At 38.7% G+C, this 19860-nt stretch overlaps 1 protein-coding gene across 8 annotated transcripts in view; it reads left to right on the top strand.

Moving 5' to 3' along the window:
* The window catches only part of LOC136829720 (uncharacterized), a 188682-nt gene that overhangs the window by 130960 nt on the left and 37862 nt on the right, over positions 1 to 19860 (top strand). The window contains exon 1 of one of the 8 annotated variants that reach the window (XR_010850459.1): positions 18333 to 18548. The exons of 6 other annotated variants lie outside the window; for them this stretch is intronic. The gene's annotated coding sequence lies outside the window, so the exon portion shown is untranslated. Of the gene's footprint in view, positions 1 to 18332; positions 18549 to 19860 lie in introns of those variants that run through there. One more of the 8 variants, XR_010850460.1, reaches the window with a different exon arrangement.

Raw genomic sequence — 19860 nt, 5'->3', positions numbered from 1 at the left:
TGAATGAAATTGTCGACTGTTGTCGAGTTTGACGGGTTCATCACTTGTGTATCCAGTAACTACAGAGAAGGTTGTCTCGTCGCTGTTCAGAGTTATGGCTTACACGGTGAAATGTCCCCGTGGATGCAGAAAAGAATTTGCTATACGTCTTCTTGAAGTTTACAGCCGGGAGAAGGCTGCCCAAAAATTAAGAATAAATCTGAATAGGCAAGATATTTATGGGAATAAGGGAAAGATAAAATGATTTATTGACATACTGTACATGTATGATTTGTACACTCTTAAATGGGTATAAACTGTTTTGTGATTTTAACCATTATTTTTTATTATATATGTAGAGTAATGAATTTAGAATAAACGTGAAATAACTTTTCATCACGAAATTATACAAACAAAATAAAAACAATCACATTCATGAAGAAAGTAACGTACGCTACTGGGTGTAATGACGTCAAGGAAGAGTAGGGAGAAGAATGGTGGAGTCGAAGAGGAAAGTTGGGAATAGTGAGGAATCACTATAAGTAGATACTCAGGACAAGTTCAGTAGTTACCAAGGTCGTATGTCCGAAAGAGTTGATCAGTTTGCTGGCTACCCCATCAAATTCAAGAGTAAAGTCCCTGAAAAAGCTGAATTTGGAAATTGAATTTATTACCAAAAATTAGGGGAGGGTGTGAAACACGTTGTTGCAAAGTAACACACCGATCCATCAATTAATTTGAAAGATATTGGCAAAAAACGACGACTCAGACTTCCTGAGATACATAAGTAGATCCCTAAAGACCTTTCTTACCAGTCGAAACAGCCCCTCGCAAAAGCAGCTACAGCCACTATTTTCATGATTTGCATTCATATTTATCAAAATGAAGATGCTTAGTTAGCATTACCAATCGTTAAATATCTAAATGTATTATGGTTCCACTGTTAACAGTAAAATACTTTGTAGTACATACAGAATCTTCCGTCCACTGCCGAAAGTGATTGAGCAAATCAGGAGCTATTTGACTAATTAAAAAAAAATTTCGTAATCAGTATTATGGTATTAACTAGACACGTCAACATATGCGTCGTGTCACATAACTACATAAACATTCAAACATAACAAGCTAAGAGAAGACAAATGCTATTCTTCGGTCAAGTCGTCCACATTAGCTTTCCGAGACCAACTATATACTGCTGTATTACAATTAGAAAATTACCTTTGAAAATGGTAAAGGATGTGAAGCTATAGATGGTATGTTGTACTGTTTTCATATTACATTTTTCAGATCAAACGTAAAAGTTGGGCCCCTTATTCTCTATTTGAGTTAACTGCTAATGGTATTTGCAATCGACTATTCGATGAAAAAAAAATCACGAAAAAAACTACCGTTTTTATGATTCACTGGAAGTACGTAAAACAGTTCATATTAGGAATATTAGGTAATATTCATGGAAAACATTTTCCATCTCTGTCGCCAAGTATTTTGAATAGACCAAAAAGAAACAGCAATAATGAGATGGAGAAAAGACTCTCCATAGCTAAAGTACCTCACAGATTTGTATGGGACCGCATGGCGGTCCTACGGGCACACGTGTGTGAATCCAACGGACAAAACAGGACAAATCATTCCGCTTTCTCTCCCTCCCGTGCGTCAGCTGGAAGGGACCGCTCGAAGGAATGCAACTTCTACCATACAGTATTCCTGTCTGTTACTCTCTAACCATTGGTGTCTCGATTCATGTACAATCACCACTACTTGCATTGCCATGCAAGCATTCCAATCATGTACTCATAATGTTCCACCGAATCTTCTGTATCAAACTGTATGTATGTTTCTGTTTGTGAAGACGCCAAACGTCTCACCATTTTACATATATTATGCTACTTCATTGTATTCATTAATCTGTCTCGAATCTCATGCAATTGGCCATATGTGGAATTTCCTGGCCTTTCCAGTGATATATGTTATATCATTGTACGTTTATTATGTCTCTCACAATCGCCATCCGTTTGTCTATCGATAAGCACAGATGTCCGAAATATAATCTCTGTTTTGCCTTGTGTGTGTGTGTAGAAACTACTTTGCGGCTCGCACCAGCCAATAACAACTTCAAAGATTCTGTGCATTCATTCAGTAAGGAACCACCAATAAACTAGACAACAACCAGCCAGTATTGTCACTCAATACCTTCTTTACAGAGTCATGTATCGTAAAGATATTTTCCCGAGTCCTGGCGAAAGCCAGTGTAATTTATGAATGTCATTTTCTTTGTTATATTTCCCCTTACCACCGTTTTCTGTGGCAGTGCCAAAAGTAAATAAAAAAAAGTAACTAATGATCTCTCGCATTAATGTAGGCGTTAAAGTATTTAAATCGTCAATGAAGCTGTATTGATTGAAACGAGCGAAAAGCATGTTTATAACAGTGTTTTGAGGTTTTATGGAACTTTATTTTTCAAGATATTTCCAGACTGCCAGATTTGGTCAGAATACTGCAGTTGGTCTTGACAAAGGTGTATTGACATGTGTTACATGGATTTGATGATTTGTTAAAAAAAAAAAAAAAAAGACGGATAAACGAAGAGAAATGCAGTAAATGAAGTAATAAAATAATAAAATAAAAGAAAAACAGTTGTATGCAAAATTACGAAAGAAAGGACAAGCAAATCAAGGGGGAGGAATATTGCCGATGAAAGTAATAACTAATTTATATAGCTGGAATGTGGGAGTATTTGGAGAGACTGTAATATCGGGTAAAATAGGAAGAAGAGACAGAAAGGATGAACAGAGTTATTAGGAATCCGGAAAATTGAATTCAAACCGTCCCAAATGTATTCTTTAGTTGGTCTCAAATGACTTTTGATTAATAATAATGTGATTTCTTGTTAATTAGGTAAAAAAAAGTGCCCACAGTTTCGGTTTAGCAGATAAATTTAGAAACGAAAAATAACAATTATTTCTGAAACGCATTTTTAAAATTCCAAATTTTTATATATACACAAAATATTATGCATATTAGGATCATCCCCATTTGGGTATATGAAACTAGATTTAATGAATAACAGATAAGATAAGAAAACATGCAGAAGTGATAAAAAATATTAAACATTTGAAATATTTAGCAGAACAAAAATTATACGCTGTATACCTACAAAACTGCAGGTCGTCTTGAGAGGAAAAAACCTTATATCAAATGAAAAATCGAATCTGAATTGCAGTTTCAAGGGAAGCACCTTCAGTCCAAAAGATACACACACACACACACACATGTACATACATACATATATATATATTTATATATATATATATATATATATATATATATATATATATATATATATATATATATATATATATATATATATATATATATATATATATATATATATATATATATATATATATATATATATATATATATATATTTATATGTTTCCTAGTGCAGGTGGTTCTTATGACTCCACATTTATTACTTTACTCGAAAATGGCCTTTGCAAGATACCCAGGACATATAAAACACAAACAAAAAAAGAAGTACACGGGGCGGAGGGCTCCTTCTCAAAGGGAAGTGCGTGAAACACGTGGATATAAAAATAGTTATATTTTATAGCACACAAGATCAAAGGAAAAAATTAACTGAAAACACGGTAAATTACTGCCGCAGAAGTCCTCCCGAAGGGGGAGCTTGGGAATGCCAGGAACACGGACCAAGGATAATTCTGCTACAGGTGTCTTTCTGAAACGATATTAGGACCCACGTTACACATCTAATGCTGGAATTTGGGAATGAATTACTCAGGGGGTGCACTGAAGGCGCCAGGGACTCCTGAGGTGTTACTTGTGACTCAGAGGAAAGAAGCTGTGAACACGTGGGCCGGGCTTGAACCAAGAAACATCAGGGAATACAAAGTTATAGGCCCAGAAGTTAATAAATGCAAAAGGGGCGAAGTAACGTGACTAGCAACTCGTTTTGGGTGCTTTACCACAATTGTAGGGGCGTAAGGCTGACGACGTCTTCTGCCAGGGACCACGTGTGGGAGCGACGACAAAGGGCCTCCCTCTCCAAGGTATTGCTTCAAGTCGTAGATTGGTGCAGAAGAGGGCGCCCGTGGGATGATGAAAAGGCCGCAGTTGGGTATCCACTCGCGTTTGGGACTTGCAATCCCCACTTGCAGTGGCTGCTGGCCACGTGGTTGGGATACAGAGCAAAGGGCCGTTAACTTCCACGTGGCGACGAGGGAAAGAGTTGAGGGGGGGGGGCGAGGTCTGCACTCGTGACCTGTTTCCTTTAACTACTATATATATATATATAGCCTATATATAATCTAGAGGTGTGTTTTTGAAAGCACGAGAAACTTACACTTCTGAAAATTGCAAGAGAAAAGGATATATAGACTTGATGATTCTTACGTATTCTGGACGCTTCATATCCGATATACAAAAATATTGCAACTGTGACCAATTCTTATGTCACAAAGATTTCAATATTTTTTATAAGGATGAATTGTTCTATAACCGGAAATAGTTCCAGAAGCAGGAGATGGCGCGCGTTTTCCATTGACTAATCCTTTCGGATAGTCGTCCTGACTCGGTCAGTCTACATCAGCCGTTGATGGAAGGCAGTTTGGGAGAAGGAGAGTCAGATCTGTGTCAAAGAAAGGAAATTCTTTCTGCTTTTCCACATTCATTTTCAAGCTTGTTTTTGGATATATCTTTTCTCGTTATATCCTTTTTTTTTTTTGGTGTGTTTTATCGTTATGCATTAATGGATGAAACGATGATATCTTGTTCTTTGGAGGAAATTAGCCTGCTGGTTTTCATTTTTACTTACAAAATGGAAACCTACTGTCAGGGCCACTTTTGATTTCATATGACAAGAACTATCAATAAACATATGCAGTTGCAATAAACTTAGAGATTAAAACCCTAGTAAATTTAGAAAGTTGTGTAGGTTCTAGACCAAATGAGTTATGTTCTCAATACAGTAGTTTTACCTCGTGAACCGTGTGTAGTCGTGGAGATAGGAGACTACTGCTATAGTGACACAGTAATGATCTCTATTTTTGGAAATTCCATTAAAAAATGGGGCAATGAACTTGGATAGGAGCCATGAAGAATCTCGTACATCCACCATACGGAAGGAATGATTTCTTCTTCCTAATTATGATTGAATTAAAAGGTCAATAATAAACTATGTAATAAAAGTAACTTACCACAAGAAATATTTATTACATTAATAAAATTTCATATCGATATTATACCTGATAGATTTTACATCTGTGAAAAATAATAAGTAGCAATTTATTATATCAAAATTTAACTCGGTGGTTACCAACCTTTCCGGCAGGAAGCACCCCTGCCGGGGTTATCGGTAGTCCCCGCCACCCTTACTGGGAAACCTTAGTTGCCAGGATTCTGTAATAAATCCAATGTCACTGTGGCAGAAATTTTTCTGACGTTGCTTTATGCAAGGGTAAAATGGATGATCGTAAAACTGTAATTGGAGTAGTATATGAGAGTAGTGAGCACACAGTCACAACCTAAACAAGCTCTCAAGACACTACAATCGAGTTTTTGTACAGCATATAATTCTGTATGAAGCTCTCAGCCGCGGCCCGTGAAACTTTCAGCCACGGCCCGTAGTGACCGTATAGGTGCCAGACGCACGATCATGGCTAACTTTTACCTAAAATGAAATAAAAACTACTGAGTCTAAGGGGTTGCAATTTGGTATGTTAGATGAATGAGGGTGGATGATCAACTTAGCCTACCAATTTGCAGCTCTTTAGCCTCAGTAGTTTTTAAGATCTGAGGGCGAACAGTAAAAGTGCGGACGGACAGACAAATATCCATCTCAATAGTTTAATTTTTCAGAAAACTAAAAGGACGTTCTTGCATAAACACAAAAGTTATGTTTATTGGTTACACTAATAAAACACACACTCGCATTCTATTATTAAAACCTCTTTCCTTAAAAAAAAAGAAAATGATAAGGAAAACAATGTGTTTGTGTGTCAGTGCATTTTACGGATTTATAAATGAAACAAATGTTCTTTTTAGATTGCTTTTCATTTTCATGTCAACACTTTTTTTTTTGCCAAAGAGTAAGTGCATTCATATTTTGCCTGTCTCCCCTTTACTTCTTCTTCTTCTTTTAACGTGCTTTTTCTCATTTGTATGGGGTAAGCACGATGCCTTCCTTTGAAGGACTTTGATTTGGCCTTGGGGTAGACTTTGTAATCTCGATGATTTGGCTTTGGGGTAGACTTTGTAATCTCGATCGGCTGGCCCCCCGCCCCTTTACTGTATTCTGCCATTTGCAAAAAAAAAAAAAAAAAAAAAAAAAAACAAGCAGGGACTTACATCAGTGTACATTACCATAGCCTTCCAGTCCATAACTCCCCACCCTTACATCCCACAAATCTGAAAGGTTATCTCATCAACAGTAATTGATAAGATTTGCAGTGGATCTCAATTAATTACAAAATTTGTTGGGCTGGTCATAGACAAATGGAAATCGATCTACCAGGCTAAGTATCTTAAGGACATGTAGCACTGCTAGGGTCAATAGGTGTGGCCGCAGAATTGTGAGAGATTGACATCTGTAAAGTGCCAAGTGATTGAATTTTGCAGATTTATTGGTAAAGGACTCGCACAGGACTGTAAATCACATACACAGAAAGGTTCATGAACAGTATCAATTACAGACCTCCTTCCGACTTCGCCAGCAAAGAATATTGAAATTATTTCCACTGGATGGTGGGGCTCTTAGGAAAATAGGGGAGGTGACAACACCTTGAAGCTTTTAGTGCCTTGCCCTAACAGTGTCAGTTTAGACTGCGCCAGAGCCAGTAAAATTGAAATATGTGTAGTGTTGGGCATATTTATACCGCGCTCTGATATCGGGGATGAGACAGAGAATCGATGATACTAAACATTTTTCTAAAGTTCTGCATTATCCTCAAATAATGCAGCACCCTGATTCGATACACAGCACCCTCTGGTATCACAGCACTCGAGTTGGGAACTACTGCCTTAACTTGACATCCTGAAAGTTACGAAATCTTGAATTTCTTTTTGTTTCCCTTATTTTTGGCTTCCATTCAAATGATTCATTGCACAGAAAACTCAAGTAATCTTGACGGGACGATCTCCATTAAATTCTTTATGAAAACCTGCTCTTATTTAATGTTTTTTCCATCTCGGATTTGAGATAACCTCATTGTTTCCCCTTAAGCAAAATTTCGTACTGGGGAGCAGTCATGAGGGCTGACAGACTCGTTCTTTGGCAATTAATTTCTGTAAGTTAAGCCGAACTGAGAATCGTCAACCGAGCTGACGGAGGAGCCTTTAGGTTAAAAGTAATTTGCAAGAATTATTTTGCACTGAGGCCTATTTTCATAGTTTTGATATGTCCCACAGTATATTATCAGACTATAGAAATGTAAGTCTAAACTGCTGTTTCCTCTGCAGGCTAAATTAGAGTTTTGTTATTAACTTTGAGGAGAGTAGTTTCAGTACTGGTGGATCGGCCTAAGAGCTTAAATTCTTCAAGTGACAAACAGAGCCAGTGAAAGAAAGCGGGAAGACAAAAGGAAAAAATATTATACAGCTATCAAAAAAATCGTTCTGACGCCATTTGGAGACATTCGGTTTGGGGTTGGTAATGTGAAGGAAATTACAGACTCTATTTAACAATTGCACCCCCTGCCCCACACACACACACCAAACCCAACTCAACATTTCCCTGAGGCCTGGGAAACGGCAGTGTTTCGATGTAAGCTGAAAGGTCATTCTTATTACTTTCACCTCTTTAATGATATTTCTTTCACCTGTTTAATGATATTTCTTTCATTGGTAGAGTGAAATTATAATTTACAGTTATTGAACAAATAAATCTAAGTGCTTAAGGCATTTATATGCTTACCTTACAACATCGACAAGATGTTGAAGACCTGTTCACGGCTTTTTATGAAATAGAATATTACCAGTGTAATTGTTCATCTCCTTTTTTTCAGAGGAAACCAATAATTAGCCCAGGTAACCCTTTTGACAACCAAATCTGTTTTTAGTGGAAGTGCATAAGAGTTAACCTCCGTAGGGGGTTAGTGCCGTCAGTGTACCTCATGCGGTGCAATGTAGGCATTACTTAAGGGTCTGTGCAGCATCCCTTCGGCCCCTAGCTGCAACTGCTTTCATTCCTTTTACTGTACCTCTGCTCATATTCTCTTTCTGCCATCTTACTGTCCACCCACTGTTGACAATTGATTCATAGTGCAACTGTCACACCTTTCATACTTTTACTGTCAGTTTCCGTTTCAGCGCTGAATGGCCTTAACTGCCCCAGTGCTTGGCATGTCTGCCTAAAATCTATAAGGCAGTCAGTCACAAGAGTTGAGCATGTTACGTTGTTGGTGATATTTGTGCACTCAAGTATTTGTTTGGTCACTTTTTTTTATTCTTTTTTGTGTGTGAACAATATGGAGGTCAGCATGTACCGTGAGACAGATTTCTGGAATGTGATAAACCTTTTGGTATAATGATGTCTTCTTACTGTATCTGCACTGCATGTCCCATCTGGTGTGATGCCTAACCTAGGTGACGTGGAAGTACAGCATCTTTATTATGTAGTTCATTTTAACCTTGGCAGTTGAGATTAGGGTAGTTAGAAGGTTCCAGATTTTGAAATGTGAGGGGTTTGGCAGCTGAAGGTGAATATTTTAGGAATCGTATTTAGTTTCAGATGATTTATGCCGACCAGGTTCTTGAATGTTCTTTTTTGTTTCCATTTCATATGCCAGGCTGTGGTTGCTCCAACCTTGTTTTCCTAGTAGGTAATAATGGATATAATCATTAGGGTGAAACTTCTGAGAATTTCTAATGAATTTAGTACTGGGATTGTGAATGACATCTTGTGTTTAAAAATTTCAGTTATGTAGAGCCCTTTGTTTAAATCTAGTCTGCTTTTCTAGATGACTCATAACATTAATATCGTTTGAGTAACTCAAGGTTGTTGAAGTACCCTGTATTGGTTAAGCAGATGTCTTTAACCCTTAAGGGACGGCATAATTTATCAATGTGCAGCACCCCAGACCGGCGAAACTTTGAGGTCGGCAAAATAAAAAATAAAAAAATCACATCGATGGAAAGAGAATGACACGTACATTCACACTGTATAAATACAAAAAGTTGTAAAAAATTTTCTCTACCTTCTGCGAGAAGTTGAAAATGACTATTTACAACCCCTTGTGGGGCCTCATTTACAAGACAATCGTAAATTTTACCAACTTATATATGTTTTTTCTGATAAATAAGTTTTCTGGATTTTGTAAAATTATTATTACTGCTCACACAATATCAAAACAGATAAGAAATAAAAGCAGTAACAAATTTTTTGCATATTTGTTGTAAAATATTCACTTACGTTTACCAGAAGGAAGATTCAGTAACTTTTTTTTTTACTTTTACATGCTTTTTCTAATATTTCTTTGCAATTTTCTTTGTAAAATTACATTTACAACCGACATACTATCGTAAAAGACAAAAACAAAAAGCAATATCAACCCCTTCGTATATTTACAAGCAAATTTGCAAAAAGACTCATGTGAGAGAGAGAGAGATGCAGTACCTTCCCCTTGAAGTCATAAGCATTACTGATACTGGCCCAACTCTCACCCTCACGTCCGTATAAAAGTTGCCATTAGTGAATTTATAGCATATAGAAGTATTGGCACCTTTGTTTCGAATCATTATTACCATAACAGTGGTGCGTAATTCTGCTTCACACTGAAGCGCAATCCGTCCACCTCCCCAAACCTGTTTTACTTCACACTGAAGCTCAATCCGTCCAATAAGGGTTAATCGGCTGCAGTTTTTGAAGACCCCTTCAGGTATTTGATGGTGCATGAGTGTTCTGCTATTGCGGAGATGCGGCTCCGGAGGAGGCCTAGGGTTACCTTGGGATCTTACTTCAGCTGACCAAGCAGACACTAAGCCAGCCACCGCTTCGACTGCTCCACTGCTTCGACTGCTGCGACAACTGGGACAGCGGCGGTGCCAACTACTTCTGCCAGCTTCTGTTGCATGGCACCATGTTGGTGACCAGCTTAAGCAGGATTTCTTGTAGGAAGTCATCCACCAGAGTCTTGTCTTCTAGGGACTTGGATGGAAAAGGAGAGGTAGCTGTCAATGTGAGAGGTTTGCAGGTCACTGGGACTAACTCAGACACAGGTTGCAAAGCCATGTCGGGGGACGAGTTTCCACTGCAGTCAGGGGAATGTAGAAGAGACTCTGCATCACACAGAGCTGGCTCTCAGCCTGACACTAGTAGTGGAACCGTGCCGGGGGTTGAGAGGGAAGCCAGAATGGGATTTCCTGAAGGGAGATCGAAGGAATGTGCATGCTCTGGCACTGAGGCAGGCACAGGCTCTGGCACTAGGGCTGGAGAGAAGATGCAGGTGTCCTTCTTGGAAGGCTAAGGTCCCTGAAGGGAGCCAGGCATAGGCATTAGTTGTGGCTCGATGTCAGGACCTGTCATGTCAACAGTGCATGATGGTGAAGTAGAGGGGGCAGGACCCAGGTAAGGCTACTCCTAAAATGCTAATCCTACTTTTGTGGGGTGTGGTGACCCTCAGTCGGACAGAAGGTAGTGTCAGCTGGCATTTATTTATTCCCTCAGTAGTTATGGGCTCACTATATTCAATGATGGGTACCTTGTCTCGCCTTATGAGGGAGATTTGGGTGCCATTGTCTTTGAAAATGGAGACCTGTTGAGCTCGGTAACAACCTCTGGGAGGTGCAACAAAGATAGGCCCTGCAGCTGGGGGTCCTAAGGAAGAGTTATGGGTTATGGCCAGGGCAACAATGGCAGTAGAGGACCTTTTGGCACTTTTCTTATAGTTCTGAGTGTGCCCATATACTTTACACATATGGCAGTAAACATGGCTAAAATCTCTTTGTGGACCCGTGACTGTATGGTTAGGCGGTGTGCTCGGTTTGGAGGGAGGCTTTAGAAGGACTCCCCTTTTGGCTTTGCACTGGGCTTCTAGGTGCCCTAGTATATTGCAATATGTCCATACAGGTGGAGAACAATTCTGCTAGGGCCTGACCTATGTAGAGAAAGGACTTGAGGGGTATACAGTATATGTCTGGAGATGGAATAAGGATGCTGGAGCTCAAAATCGTCAGCTATCTGGCAGCACTCCTGGAAAGTGGTAGGCTACTATTCACTAATGCAAAGGGTTAGTGTGTCATGAGCATAATTTCAGAAGTCCTCGATCATGATTCAGTATCTCGGATCTTCAAACTCCGTATACCTATAGACTCTAGCCAGTTAGTACAGGCCCGGTCCTTCTTGAGGGACCAGTTGGACCAGGTTTGACCAGCGGCTTTGGGAAGACTGCGTCAACGCTGATGCCAGTTTTTGGGGCTACGCTGGTAAGCTACAGCATAGGCTCTCCTGACTTCGGTGAGGTCTCTCTTTTTACCATTCTCCAGAGCATGGAAGGTGTCCTTTCCCATTCCCAGCATGTGCTTAGATAGGATCAGGTCCTTCTCTTGGGACTTTTGCTAGTACTGGTTGAAGATGGCCTCCACTTCATCCACCCACTGTGCAGGATCCTCGTCATCCCAATTTAGGATGAATGAGTTGATGATGGGGATGATAGGCTATTGTGTGCTGGCATGGGTGGAGGAGGAGGAGCGTTGGCTTGTTGCTGAGCCAGTTCTAATTCATGCTGATGGTCCTTTTCTTTCTCCTTTTGTCTCAGCTTTTTCATTGTTAGCTCATGCTCTTGTTCTTTTTCTCTGGGTCCCCTTTCATCCCCACACTTTTCCCCTACTTCCATGAAGGTTTTGTACTCTTCGTTGGACATGCTGCTGATGCTTCAGGCGAGGTCTAACCTCACCAAGAAATGCTAAAAATTTTAGGTTAGCTGAGCAGGCAATTGCACAGAAAAGGAAATGGCACTCGGGCCAGTGTAACATAGGCATGAAGTTTGAACATACAGTTAGGCAAAGTACTTAATGCAGTAACTCAGGCAGGTGCCTACGAACACTGTAAGAGGTGTCCCTATAGAAAGGTGATAGGGTAATGGTTCCTAAGAGCAACAATTGCAGCACACACAGACACAGAGGTAACACTTGTGGTGAAGAACATGCTAAGTGTTTGGCAGTATGTGCAGGTGGGTTCCAAGGAACTGAGTTAGGTAATTAATTGGACACACAGTGCCAGAGACACATGGGCAGGCTGTGTGTAGACACACAGTGCCAGAGACACATGGGCAGGCTGTGTGTAGGAACACAGGAACTGCTGTGAGCACCTAAAGTGTAGATTGGTTCCAAGGAACGAGTATTAAAGTTACTGTTCGAGAACCAAATACAAATTTGATTTATTCAGTTACCATAGATTTGTTTCAAGGAAGCTTCATATTGAGTAAAATTGTAGAGTTTACTTTTCACTGTGCAATGCCGGATTTTACAGAAAGCATCCTCATTAGGCTATTTCCTGGGGCGTTTTGCAACCACACATTTTTCTTTTCCCATTCCTTCGTGTATTTTCTGTCATTGTCGCAAGAAGGCTTCCACTTAGGCATATTTAAAACAAGGGAGCTATTCAAAAATATGTCATATAGTAATAAGAAGTGTGTTAAGTATCCAGAAATGTTGAAATGCTATAACAAGAAAAAAATCAGAAACTTGAAGGATACGCACAATTATTGTTAAATCATTATACCAGCCATTAAATGTGTCACTAAAAGGTACACCACAACTACTCTGTCTCATGGGCGAGGCGAGGTAAACCACCGATTATGAACGTGTTCAGGAGGATGGTTTTAAACGCATCATATTCTCAATGCTCATAGTACTTGTGTTGCTCACATTCACTTTGTAACAAACTCCATTTCATTACTGTTTTCCTATTTACATTCATAGTATAGTAAAATGCCACATTGTAGCTGATAAATAGAGCTTAATGATAAATTGTTTATATGAAAATATATGAAAACATCAGAAAAGGAAAAAAAAGGCGGGGGTGCCAGATTATGAAGATGCCCAAATGGAAAGTTTCTTAGGCTGACATCTTTTATAAAGGCCAGATTCCTCTTTCTTTGCCAAAATGGCCTGTATGGCGACACATATTTTTCATTGGCTTTAAATGCTTCAAAAATGACAAATTTAACTCTCACTCTGATCCTAATAGGGTGATATACAGAATAAACAGACCATTAGAATGCAGACCATAATTGTCAGTTAGAGAAATAAGTTCATAAGTACTTACACAGTGAAATTAACTTACGTAAAAATTTTGTGCAATTCATTACAAGAAAGTATTCATAAATAAATTCTATTATAATTATCAAAGGTAACTTTTTCATATAGAATATTGAATTTGTTTATGTAACATATCTTCAGATGACGTGTTTGCACTGCTACTAAATCCCCAAAGACTATTCTTATCAGTCGAAACAGCCCCTCGCAAAAGCAGCTCCAGCTGAAGTGAAAACGACCTGTGCTTTCACCCCGGCCACCATTTTCGTGATTTTCGCTCATTTATCAAATGGAGATTTTAGAGTCAGCATTACCATCCGTTAAATATCAAAATGTGTTAATGGTTCCACTGTTAACTTTACAATACGTAGTAGTACATCGAAAATCCTCCTCCCACTGCCGACAGACATGACCAAATGAGCTATATGACCAATTTTTAAGAATTCTTAATTTGTATGATAACTCTTCCTAATCAGTATTATAGTGTTAACTAGACACGTCAACATATGCGTCGTGTCACATAACTACATAAACATTCAAACATAACAAGCAAAGAGAAGACAAATGCTATTCTTTGGTCAAGTCGTCCACATTAGCTTTCCGAGACTAACTAAATTATGTGATCTTCACAGCATTTGGAAAATTAATACTTTTGAAAATAGTGAAGGATGCGAAGCTGTAGATGGTATGTTGTACTGTTTTAATATTACATTTTTCAGATCACATGTAAAGTTGGGCATTGGATTCTGTATTTGAGTTAACACTGCTATAAAGACATTGCAATCGATTATTCAGTAAGAAAATTGTTTAAAAATTACCATTTTTGTTTCACTGGAATTATCTAAAACTATTGATATTAGGAATATTAAGTAATATTTATAGAAAAAAATTCTCTTTTGCCAGGTGTTTTGAATAAACCGCAAAGAAACAGCAATAATGGTATGTAGAAAAGACACTCCATAGCTAAAGCACTAAAGAGGTTCATGTAGCATAAACATTTTTAGGGTTTTGCTGACCTACTTATTTTATTCCTGGCTCAGGGATCCTCTTCCAGGGTCTAGCTGCTGGACAGAGGACTTACCATAACAATTATAGGTTCTGACTGCAAATGCTAGGTCAAGTAGAAACTCAAAGAAAACTGTTGGGCTGAAGGCCTTCAGCAAAGAACTGTTGCAGATCAACACGTAGGTTACTTTAAATGGAATATATTTACATTAAACACTTACACCAGAAGAAGGGAGAATGATAGGCAGGTAAAGCAAAGCTCTGCCGCGTGATCAGATATTACAGCAATTAGTCAAACACTTAAGTTCTAAGGGTAATCCTCTTGAAAGGGACACTGTAGATTTGCTTGCAGTGGCAAGGCCATGGCAGAGAACACAGGACAGTTGTTTCCACAGTTAACACTATCTGCAGTTGAGAACGCAAGCAGTTATGTAAGGAAATATAACGCTTTTGGGTGAATTGAGTGTTGCACATATGGCACCAAGGCAACTCGATTCAGGTGCGAGATGTTTACGTTAAAGTTACGCGCTGTAATAACTAAGTCAGGTCTTTGTGAGAAATTGCACTTAAGAAAAGAAAATGAAAATCAGTAAAAGATCGAAAGACACATGACTGTTGAAAGGACCTCGAATCGGGACTTTACCTTAGATGGAGGTCCTCGTTGAATTTCACTAGGAATGGAGAGATGATTTTACAGGGACTGCACTGGTAAGTGACGGGAGGGAGAGGGGTGGCCCGAAGGTGGCCATGAGGGGATAAGCTCAAGGAAGAGCAAGCAAGGGGCAAGTGTGTTGGATCTGCTGCCAGAAGGGTTTCTGAGTGTTTCTGAGAGTGAGGCTGCTCTGCTGGCATCCCACTTTTTACAACCTCAGTGGATTATTTTTCCCCTTCTCTCAGATAGCACTTGGAGCTCTAGTGTCTGCCCTTGGGGTCAAGATGGTGGGGGGTCGCGACCTTCCGTTTTCTGTCCAGGTGACCTCTGGCAACCACTTTTGTCCCGGACTTCATCCCAAAGTTGGTTCGTCCATGAGGCAGGATTTTCGTCTCCATTCATCTTTATCTGAAAGAGGTTTTCAAGCAGTCACCAGGTCTAGGAAAGATTAAGAGATTACCAAAGGGGGAAGCACGGAGAGAATTAAGAAGGGGCTGGTTCTCTCGCACCCTTCCTCAGTTAGTTATCAGTATGAACAATGCTGCATTTTACGAGGTTGAGTTGGCTTACTAAGAGGTCCTTGGCATTACAACATATTTTCTCGAGTCTTGGTGAGTGTCAAGTGTAATTTATGTATGTCATTTTCTTTTGTATAGTTCCCCTTGCAACCGTTTTCTGTGGCAGTGGCAAAACAAAAGTGAATGCAGTGTTTATTTATCTCTCGTACATTCGCGAGGTATTTATAAAATAGGCGTTATTTATAGTATTTAAAGTGTCAATACAGCTGTGTTAATTAAAATGGATTAAAGGCATGTTTATGACAATTTTCTCAGAGGTCTCATTACACCTTTTTTTCATTTTTCAAGATATTTCTAGACTTCCAGAGTTGGTGAGAATAATGCAACCAGTCTTCATGGAAGTATATTGACATTTGTTACATGGATGTGTTGGTTTGTTATAAAAAGAAAGACGAATAAACGAAGAACGATGAAGTAACAAAATAAGAGAGTAAAAACAGAAGAACAGTTTTGTGCCCCAGAGTTATGAAAGAAAGGATTTGCAGAACGATGGATGACGGAATACTGCCAATGACAATGATACAATTTGTATGGCTGGGATGTGGTAGTATTGAAGAGATTACAATATCTAGTAAAATAGGAAAAAGAGAAAGAAAAGATGGCAAAAGTTATCAGTAATTTTAAAACTTTAATTAAAACTAATCTAAATGCATTCATTAATTGGTCTCAAATGACCTTTGATTAATGTTAGTGCTATTTCTCGTTAATTAAAAGTAAACAGTGCCAAATAGGTCCAATTAATCAGATAACTATAGAAACGAAAATTAACAAATACTTTTGAAACTGGATGTGAGAAATTCCTTTCACAACCATTTTTTTCAGGTGTTTTTGTGTATTCACTTGTTTCCGTGCGATCTATATATCTCTTACTGTCGAGTTATTAGTATCATCTGCCTCATAAGTAATTATTGATTTGAATTTTCTTTGTGAATTGCCGTCTGTCGGGTAACTGACAGGTAAGAACTATGTTCCAGTAGTTGTATTCATGTGAAATCCAGATGTATTCGCATGCCTATGTATTCTGTGGAAATACGTGCTCTGTTTCATGTTATAATAAGGGTGAAAGAACCACATCTAATTCGAGAATGACACTCTGACATTATTTTGCCTGATTTTTACTATGATTCTAGCAAGAAGTCTAGAGTACTGTTTTATTTCTAATAATGTATTTATCCTCATATATATGAAATTTCTCTTGGTGAATGTATTGCACTTATCACTTACGGTAATAGTTGAAGGTGTTGTTAGATCTTGTTTGTACCTCTGGCCAGAGAAGCCATTAATCGAGGTCAAGAGATCGGGAGGAGACAAGAAGGGTAGTTGTTCGCCCTCGGCGCGTCCCTCTGTGGGCGTGTAGTGTATGCGCATGAGCGTGCACGTTATGAGGCATTGCCCAAAATTGTATTGTCACACACCACCAATTAATTCACTACATTTAAGCAATATGTTGAAATTCCACAATATTGTGTTTGGAATTTATTTTTGATAACGAACTTGGGAATTATTTTGGAGTTTTTTTATATGTTAATGCAAACTGTGTAAGTCATCTCTGTATTCGTGCTGATTGTATAAATTGTCTCTTGTCCCCCAAATAAAACCCGATTGCAGGACGGAACGTACAGCTGGCTCTTTTGATGTGTGTGTTGACTTAGAAAGGGTGATAGAGAAAGGGTGATAGCCCTTATTCTTTGAACTTTATTGGAACTTGGTTTATTTGAGTGCCCTTTAGTTGTAATCCCCTTTGAATAATTAATTTTAGTTCTGTCAAGTATATAATTACTCGTCGATGTGTTTAACCTTTAGTTATTAAGTTAATTTTTAACTTTAGATTAAACAAATCGTTTCAATATCCGTCCATTTTATTTTATTGTTCCTGTTTCACTTTTTATGAATGGTGAATATTATTTGATCTGATAAACTTGTATGGTCTTCGTACTTTAAAGTTACGTATGTAACATATAGTAACGGGTAACATACAGCGGTCCTCCAAGGTTTGAAAATCAACCCTTGATCACTCGCAGGATTTAGAGAGAGAGAGAGAGAGAGAGAGAGAGAGAGAGAGAGAGAGAGAGAGAGAGCTGAGTCCATGTCTATAGGAACTGCTCAGTAAGTGAAGGTAACTTAACTGTGGTACTATTCATAAATGATACGATTGTGTTATCCTCGTTGACAATTAATTGGGCTGAGAGATGTCTCCCCGTAATTTAGAAACCTCAAGGGGAGCGTGTTGTTACGTAAGAGGGAATCTGTCAGTAAAACATTTGCCACAACCCATATGAGATGAGCCATTCAAGATAGATTACAGCTGGGGAAGGCTCATGAAAACAGCGCTCCAGCTAAGGATTAAGCTGGGAAGAAGATGCTAAAGTGAGGCCTCCGACACATTTGTGTGTTCACAAGAATTTATTTTAAGTGTTTCTTGCAGAAGAGTAATGATCTCTGAAACGCTTAAAGCAAACGCTTAAATTAGCGAAGTCCTGCAATGAAAGTACTTTAATGTTTAAATATTTCTTTTAAAATAGAAATCTTATAGATTAAAGTAACATTAAGTAACAAGTGAAATCACTGTCATATAAAAGAACGAATGGTAATATGAAAGTTACAAAAGAAATCTAGAAAGTCCGTTGTAAGCGACGAGGCTCACCACCTAACTGTAAGGAAGTGAAGTGCGCGCAACTGTGTTCTTGGATTAACCCATTTCTGTTAAAATATTTCTATTAAAATAGAGATATTATGGGTTAAAGAAACACTGACTAACAAGTGAAATCACTGTCATATAAAAGAACGAATGATAAGTTGAAAGTTTGAAAAGAAATCTAGAAAATCCGTTGTAAGTGATAAGGCTCAGCACTTTAACTCGAAGTGTGCTCGCAACTGTGTACTGTACATGTATTGACTTTGACCGTGTTAAGATCAGGATCATTGGGGTCCAGATTTACCTCTTGTTTACCTTCCTCAAAGCATAAATACCTTTACCTTGCTTGCAAATAAGTTTTAAAGTCACTTAATGTATAACCAAGGTCATGCCAGGTTGAAGTAAAGGTGGATTGGTTTCTGTAATGGGTACGTAGTACATTGGTAGTTTACTTGCGCTACTGGAGGCCTGAAGGTCGACAGCGTATGTCTAATTATATTTTACTTGTTATTTTGAAGACTTGTTGGAAAATCACCTAAATTATTACACATGTAATATACCTATTTGTTATTTTCTTGTATCTAAGATCGTGTGCTAGGATTAGCTAAGACCTAGTCTACCTTGGATAGGCCTGTCTACGGATGTTTGTAACCTCGCTCTGTTTTTCCTTTAGTATTTAGCGTTCAGTTATTTTTTGTTGGTTGAATGTAATTAACCTCAGAAGTTGTATGCTGGACATCCTGGAATGCAATTGCCAATATGCAGTGTTATAGGGGAACTTTTGGTAGAAAGTGGAGTTTCCTTTGCCCAGGGGCTCCAGGGGGCGGCCGGATAGGTTAGGTTAGGTTAGGTTAGGATACGTTGGATTAGTATAGTTCCTTTTATAATAGGTTTCTTTAGGTATGGCTCCCTAAAGACTTGCTCATGCGCGGAACCATTCCATAACAACAACATTGCAGTCCGTTCTTTCTTCCAGTGTATTTCTCCACCCAAAACTCCACTTTCCCAAGGGGACCCCAATCTTGCTGGGTAGATATGAGGTTAAGAATAATTGACCGACAATGAACACCACCACCTTCATCAGCAATACTAAAAGTATAGGAAAAATCAATTTCATATAAGTAACTTACCAAGTAATTATATAGCTATACTTTTCCACTCGCAAGGCAGCTTAAATTTCAAAATTCGCAGTAGTGCTTCTATTGTTTTCGTGTAGGTGACTACTATGCCCACTATCAGGGAACAGTAGGAACAACAAAACTGAAAAATGTCACTTCTTTTCTGCCAGCATTTGATACAACATCGGATGTGTGTATCAGCTTTGTTTGGGATTTCATCACTATTTTGGGAATATCGCTCCAGGATTTGGTGATGTATTCACTTCTCTGGTAGCATTTCCAGCTTAGTTTAGACAGTTTAGTATGATTTATGACTTTTAATGATGCCAGACTCTAGTTTCTCCAGTATTAGGTATTGTAGGAAGGGTTGTAAAACCCGCTTGACTAAAGCGACCCACAATTCCCATACTGTGTGCTCTAGCTGTAGAGGACAAGTGTGCTCAAAGATCCTGACTTGTGACGAGTGTGAGGATTGGGACGAAAGGCAGTGGAAGGTGTTAAATCTCATTTAGAGAAGCTAGATAGAGATAGGAAAAGGAAGGCGGCCTCGAGAGCTGAGGTTAGGGCTCATAGTCTAGAACCACTCCTAATCTGATTGTGGATGATCGAGCCATTCATTCTT

Source organism: Macrobrachium rosenbergii, chromosome 45, assembly GCF_040412425.1.
Source record: "Macrobrachium rosenbergii isolate ZJJX-2024 chromosome 45, ASM4041242v1, whole genome shotgun sequence".
In the NCBI taxonomy this organism is placed as follows: Eukaryota; Metazoa; Arthropoda; class Malacostraca; order Decapoda; family Palaemonidae; genus Macrobrachium; species Macrobrachium rosenbergii.
Note: the sequence above shows the minus strand (reverse complement) of the source record. Positions and strands in the feature narration are given on the sequence as shown.